Source organism: Armigeres subalbatus, chromosome 3 (genome assembly GCF_024139115.2).
Source record: "Armigeres subalbatus isolate Guangzhou_Male chromosome 3, GZ_Asu_2, whole genome shotgun sequence".
Classification (NCBI taxonomy): Eukaryota; Metazoa; Arthropoda; class Insecta; order Diptera; family Culicidae; genus Armigeres; species Armigeres subalbatus.
Genome location: NC_085141.1, coordinates 55,742,338 through 55,749,994, shown reverse-complemented (window position 1 = coordinate 55,749,994; position 7,657 = coordinate 55,742,338).

Genomic DNA, 7,657 nt, shown 5'->3' with positions numbered 1-7,657 from the left:
ATTTTTTGCGGAGCTGTTCGGCTGAAATATGTACAGCTTTCCAATTAGGACTGAATCATCATAGACAGTGCGTGAATGTTCAAACGAATTATAATAATGCGTAAGAGAAATATGGCAACAAAATACAAAAGCAGTTTGTGTATAACCATTGCTGGTATTTACCTTCGATATTGTTTGTTTTTTTTGAATTTATGACATTTCAACAGAACAAAAACTGGAAGTAAGATTGGTTGAAATGCAAATTATTGCGGTTCTCTTTAAAAAAATAGCACAGTGGTTCAACGGTTACGCGACGGGTTCTATGCGCCGAGTTGTGCATCATACAAAAAGTATAAATAAAACAATGTCCAAAGTAAAAAAAACAAAAGTGGCAGTTGTGCGTTAACCCTTGAGTGGTTTGTTTGTTTGTTTGTTTGTGTATTTACGACACGTTACACCAGAAGGGTGCATTTGTGTCGGGGAGCGGTTTTTGGCATACAATTTCGAATTCTTTACATTGTTATTATTTTTCCTCATCTTCTACTCTTCTCCTAAAATTTCTCTCTCTCTCTCCTCATCTTTTTTATCTTCTCATCTCTTTATCTTGTTCTCTCTTTCTTCTTTATCTTTTCTACTGGTGTCTATTCTGGCGACCGAGTCGGAGCTCTATCCTATGGTCCGTGTTGGTCAGGTGACAGACATTTTCCGGTGGTACCAACCGAAGGCTTCCTTTGTGGTTGGAAAACAGCTGTGAAGCAACAGTCATACCGTCTCCGTGGATCACTGTTGGGAAGAAGGTGCAGCGGTAAACTCTACAAATGTATACATACACTGGTACTTGCCTGTGGGGCGCATTGCCCCACAGTACCAGCTGCTGTCGAAACCATTACACTAGTTTGCCAATACCGACAACAGCCAGCACTGTGGATGCGCTTTGTGTAATATTGTTTCGGTAACAGTCCTTCTCCAGGTGAGAATAAGGTTGCAGTTGGTGACCTGTAATATTCACAAGCTGTATATTTTCATAATTGAAACAGATTTTACGACCGTGATTGTGGTGAATGATTTGTTTATCGGCTTTATCGGTCATTTCTACTCAAAGTATGAGGGAGTAGATAATCGAAAGATAATTGAAAATCATTAGATTGAAAGCCATTCGCTAGGGCGCGAACAAGTATGAAGCGATAGAGGGTGAAAGGGAGAAAGGAAGACCATCTATTGAACAGCACACAATCGAAGCGTGAATCTTCTTGCCTAACGCCCTGGTTGTGGACGGCTTGGTTAGTGGCATGGAAACCACCGTGCCAAGCAGTATATCCCAAGTAACAATTTCCATGCTTCTTGGATTTATCTAATTCTTATTGTGGACTTATGGCAGCAATCACCAAGCTGATTGCTCAGTTTTATTGGCGCTCTTATTGCTATCAATAAACCTCCCATAAATCTGCTGAAAAAAGCTTCAAACGTCAAATGCCTATTGACCATATGAACAGATCTATGGTAGTGATGAAGAGCGTAATAAATCCAATTTTCAACGCTCGAATAAAGCTACAATTTTTGGTCATAATGTGGTCAAATGAATTACCCCCATAAGAATGTTTGTATTGCGAAGAGTTTATGACGGTGTTTTATAAAAGCAAAATTTTTCTGATCAAATTCCATGGTGGCCATATTGAAAACGGAAAAGCATTTCCCAGTCAGTGAAATATATCACTGAAATGCATGATTTAACGAAATTTGAACCACTTGTCTTACTTTTTCCGATAAATAATTTTATAAATTGATAGTTTGGGCAAAAATACTAATCGATTTAGTGGACATCCTAGATGTTGTGGCAATCAATATTTTCGATTTATTTCCCTGAACTACGTTATATGGCCGGCGCGTGGTGTTCAACCTTATTTTTTTCACAACATTTGACCATGAAATCGGAAGCGCATTTCTTTTCAATGGTACTGAATCGAAAAAACAACCTGAAATAAAATATTATTTTGTTGTCATCATCATAATTTTCATCAACAGTCCATTTTGTTATTATTTTTCTGCAAAGATTTGTTTCTCTTTTTTTAAAGCAACATTTTGACAGCTGCCGCAGCCAAATTCCCTTTTTTGCGGGTGGTTTAAAAAGGGTTTCTAAATGCTCTTATAATAGGTTTATAGTGGTTATCTGGAGAGGGCCACTTGGCAATATCTTACTCTTATAGTGGTCATCAGAAGGTTGCCGTGTATTACTCGGTTTTATTGTTAGATCTTATAAATTGATCTTGAAAACCATTCTTAGAGCGGATTAAAACTTAAAATGTTACTTGGGTATGTATGCAGATGAATAGACCGAGTACTGACCTGTGGGACGCCAGTGCCCCACGGTGCCAGCCGTTGCCGAAACTACTACACCATTGTTTCCAGATACACAGGCAACAGCCGGCACTGGGGAAAGGCTTTGTGTAGTTCGATCGACCGTTTATAGCTGTTTGGATAGGTTTGTTTGCTGCAGGAACAGCAACAGTTTCTTTGTCGTTTCGTCGGCATTACCCAGGGCAGCTCTGAGACTAGTCGTGTTGATGTCGTTGTCCCGTCGCTGCTGCTCATACTTTCGACAATGGAGGATAACATGCCGCACATTGATGATGGTTCCGCAGCACTCGCAAATTGGCAAGGGATCCTTCTTCAGTAAGAACGTATGAGTCAGCCTCGTATGGCCAATTCTAAGTCGGGTCAACGCACGCTGGTCTGCTGGACTAATCTGATCTTTCCACCTGAGCGTATCGTCCTTAATTTCTCTCAGTTTCACGTCTCGAGAATCGTGCCACTGATGGTTCCAGCACCATCGTATCGCCTGCTTCACCGCTCTTAGAGCGTCTTCGCCAGGAATGGGTACATCGATTGCGGGCTGTCTCCGAGCCTCGTTTGCTAGTCGGTCGGCCTTGGTATTTCCACTAATGCCGGCGTGTCCCGGTATCCAGCAAAATTGGACGAATTTGTTGCACACCAGATTTTCTATCTCCTGTATCCACGGGTGTTTTGATGTCCCGGACTCTAATGCCATCAGGCAGCTGGCCGAATCTGTAAGGATCATCATCTCACCACTGATATTCGGGGTCGTAACCGCTCTCTTGATTGCATACGCCTCCGCAGAGAAGACACTGCATGCTTGCGGAAGGCTGAAGGAATCCGCAAGGCCCGTCATGTGAAATGCGGCTCCTACAGCGTCATCAGATTTTGAGCCATCAGTGTAGATCACAGTCGACCTACGAAATCTTGTCGAGAGCAATTGTTGGACGACTGGTATAGCTCTTTCCGGCGGGGCACCGGCTCGAACGCAGTTTTTCACATCCCACACTATCGATGGTCTTCGTGCGTGCCAGACACGATCACTTTGCCTTGCTTGCTGGTCGACAGTGGGAAGTACTGTACCCGTATATTCGTAAAGACGGTCTGATGCCCGGCGAATCAACGGAAGGGTGCTGTTATTGAGACTTTTAGCCATAATTCGGATGGCCGTACGCGCTATCGACTGTGTGGCAAGTAATCCAAATGGGAGAGTGCCGGCTTCGGCCATGATGGAATTAATCGGACTGGTCACAAACGCTCCGGAAGCGCACCGTACCATTTTGTTGTATGCTGGGGCGAGGGTCTGTATGGTCTCCGGTCCTCCTCGGCTCACTAGTCCAACTCCATACATCAACTTCGCAGTGACTAGCGCCGAGCCTACTTGCAGCAGGGTTGCTCGGTTGCCACGTGGAAGCTTTACTCCAATCATTTGGAGGATTCGCAATCGTGAGTCGCACGATTTTTCACCACTTTACAGTGCGGCTTTAACGTAAGCGTTCGGTCCAGAGTGATACCTAAGATCCTTAGACGGTTGGTTTTCGGAACAGGGGTTCGATCGATGGGGATTTCTTTCGCCAGCTCTCGGCGCGCTTTGGGACTACAGTTGAACGTCTGCGATTTGGTCGCAAATATGGAGAACCCCACGCTTTTCGCCCATTTATCCACAGCTTTGACGGCGGTCTGCAGTCTACGGTGTAAACCTTCCACTTTTGCTCTACGCACCACCAAGAGAATGTCATCTGCGTACAAAAGGATTTCGACTCCAGCGGGCAGTATGCGGAAAATGGGCTGCATCGCGATAAGAAACAGCGTCACGGATAGGACAGACCCTGAGGTACTCCGTTCTCCAAAAGGTACTGTTGAGACATATGTGCTCCTGGAAAGTGCGTTCCGACAGGAAACTTTGCAATAGATTCAGCATCCGACCACGTATTCGCCAAGACTTTAGAGTTCGCAAGATACCGTGTCGCCAGGTGGTGTCGTACGCTTTCGATATATCCAGAGATGCTATCAGGCAGTGCTCGTCGGTAGTAGGCAGCGACCTTTCAAGTTCAGCAAAGTACGTATCGGTGCCACGTCCTGCACGAAAAGCGTGCTGTCGCTTGTCGAGCCGTCCACTTGATTCGAGTTCAGTAATCAGTCGCCGATTAATAATACGCTCGAGTAGCTTCGCCATGCAACTGGTGAGCGAGATTGGCCGGAAGGCATTTGATCCTGAATCGTGGCAGTTCGGTTTCGGGATAGGGACGACGATGGCATTTCGCCAGCTAGTGGGAAACTCGCCACTGCGCCAGATATTGTTCAACAGCTCGAGAAGCGTCATTTTTACGGATAGCGGAAGATGTTGCAGCAGGGGGTACCCGATCGAATCTGGACCTGTTGAGGCACTTCGCCCTTTGTCGAGGGCCCACAGAAATTCGTCCAAGGTAATATCGGTGTTGTAAACATCATCATTGTGGGGCGAAAGATCAATGGGCCGTCGTTCAGCTGAAGCTTTCGCCATCTGGAACGATGTAGGGTAGCTAGAAGTCGCCGATCTCTCGCAATATACTTTCGCCAGTTCTTCTGCTGCATCTTTAGGGTCGTCCGTGAATCCGTCCGCTCGCTTGAGAACTACAGGGCGCTGTTGCCGATTACCTCGCAGAGTATTCACCGTTCGCCACAGCTCGGTTGTTGTGCTACTGGGTGATATTTTCGCCACGAAATTTTCCCATGACTGCTCCTTTGCCTTACTGATCGCTTTTCGTGCCGCTGCTCGCGCTTCCTGAAATTTAGCCAACGCCTCGGGGTGGCCCGGATCACCTTGCTGTAGACGTCGGAGGGATCGGAGACATTTTCGCCGGTATCGGGATGCGGCTTTCGCTTCGGGGCACCACCATGGTGCTGCTTTCGGTCCGATTCGGCCGCTGGTTCGTGGGATGGATTTTGTTGCTGCTGCCAGTATCTTCTCGGTGAAGCTGTTAACGTTCCACTCGGCATCTGGCCGGATGGTTTCGGCAGTAAGCCGCTCGTATAACGACCAGTCAGCTTGATCGTAGAGCCACTTTTGTCGTGTCGTTCGATGGTTCGTCCATCCGGGGATGGACAAGATGATTGGGAGGTGGTCGCTATTATGCGTGTCCGATAGGGTTCGCCAAGTAAACTTAGGAGCTAGATTTTCGGAACAGATGGTAACATCAATTGCCGAAGTGTTGCCCGTAGCCGGATCGATGCGGGTGTGTGAGCCGTCGTTCAAGATCACCAACTGATGAGCCAATGTCGTCTCAGCGATGAAGCGACCAAGCGGGTTCGCTTGGTGAGACCCCACGCGAGGTGGTGCGCATTGAAGTCCCCAAGAAGCAACATCGGTCCCTCTAGCTGCTCGAATAGCTCACCTAGTGCATCCTGACATTGCGTAGAACTCGGCGGGATGTAAATAGATACCACTGTTACCTGGATCGGTGCGTGGATGCGCACCACGATAAGTTGCAGGGTGGTGTGGATTTGTACACGCTCAAACGGTATGCCTTCTCGAATAGCTAGACCAACCCCGTGTTGCCAGTAGTTTACGCTCCAGGAGCAACGTATAGTGCCTGCCGAGGAAACCTGGAGTGACAACGGTTTGATTTACCTTGGTCTCCTGTAGTGCAACGATGCAAGGCTCGAGCTCGGAGATCGGGAGCTTCAGCTCGCTGATATTGCCCCTGAGGCCACGCAGGTTCCATTGTAGTGCGAAAACATCTCTAGAGCGACTGTCCGTGGATGATCGTGTAATGGACGACGATGTGGATGCCCTACGCCTCGGTGGGTCGGCTGTAGGGAAAAATTTGCCGCGGTAATATCTGCAGGTGTTGGTACTATACTTGAACTTGCCTGTGGAGCGTTTTGCCCCACAGTGCCAGCCGCTGTCGAAACCATTACACTAGTTTTGCCAATACCGACAACAGCCGGCACTGGGGATGCTTTTTGTGTAATATTTCTTCGGCGGGATGGGCCTTCTCCAGGTGAGAGAATTGCTGTGATGTTGTGTTGACCTGTAAAGTTATGCGAGACAGTATCTGTTTTCGGAAAGGAACATTGAGGACTGACCTGTGGGACGCCTTGCCTCACAGTGCCAGCCGTTGCCGAAACTACTACACCATTGTTTCCAGATACACCGGCAACAGCCGGCACTGGAGAAAGGCTTTGTGTAGTTTTGTCGACTGCTCCGCTATTGCCTTTGACATCGGGTGTAGGTATTGGATGCTTCATGCTTGGTGGTGTAGGGCGGCGGCCAGGGCATGAGAGGGCTACCCCTCCCCCCTGCCGTCTATCCCGGGATCTAGCTATCGTGGGAGTATTCGTTTGTGAAGGGCGGCGGCCAGGGCAAAGAAGGGCTACCCCTTCCCCCTGCCGTCTAGCCCATGTTTCCGGTGTCGTGGTGTGATTAATGTTTCCATCGGCTACGGAGGCAAATTCATCATCAACGGGTTGGGGTAAGACGTCCCGGATGACTCCTTCATCCTGCCGTACTTGCGTCAGAAGAGGTACTACACTTTCCCTGCTTCCGAACCGTTGTCCGTGTTCGTGCTTTGGTCGTCATTGTAGTCCATGCGTTGTTGAGGAGTAAAGCTATCGAAGACCTTGATTAGGGTTTGTCTCCGGTATCTCTGACTCCTCGCTAGAGAAGTCCATTTCCGTGAGGTCATGGGTGACGGCGGTTTTTTTCGGCGGAGGACTTGGATCTGGTGAGGTGGCCGGTTTAGCAAATGTGTTTTTCGAAGATCGTCCACGCTTTGTATCCTGAATGGCTGGGGAGTTATTCCTGGATCGAGTGATAGGGCCTGCCGTCGTGTAGACTAGTCGGTGCTCACCGCTATGATGCCGTTTTTCCTGGCTGACGGTGTCACTAGTATGGCTCTGCTTTATTTGACTGGCTTGCTGCTTCGTTTGTTTGATGAAGGTCGTCATTTGATTAATCCGCTCATTCTTCTGTTTAATTTCTTCCCGCAGTTTGGTGATTTCCTCGTCCTTCCGTGCCATGCCCACTTCGAGTTCCTTTAGCCTTTTCTCGAAGGCATTCGATTGCGCTGCTGCTGCTGTGCATAGCTACCTCCTGCTTGCTGTTCGGCTCGTTTTCTAGCCTCCGGGAAACCCAGGTTATCACGCACTTTTAGTTTGATGACCTCCATTCCCTTTTTGTAAATCGGGCACTGGCGGTTGGTCGGTCGATGATTTCCCCTACATTTTCGGCAGAATGAAGCCTCTCGGCACTCTTCTTCTCCGTGAAAATTGCCAGAACAGCTAAAAGCAGCGTTGCGGTCCAGGGCATCAAGCGCGCGTGTGACCATAAATAAAACATCCATAACAGAGCATCGGATTTGGAAAA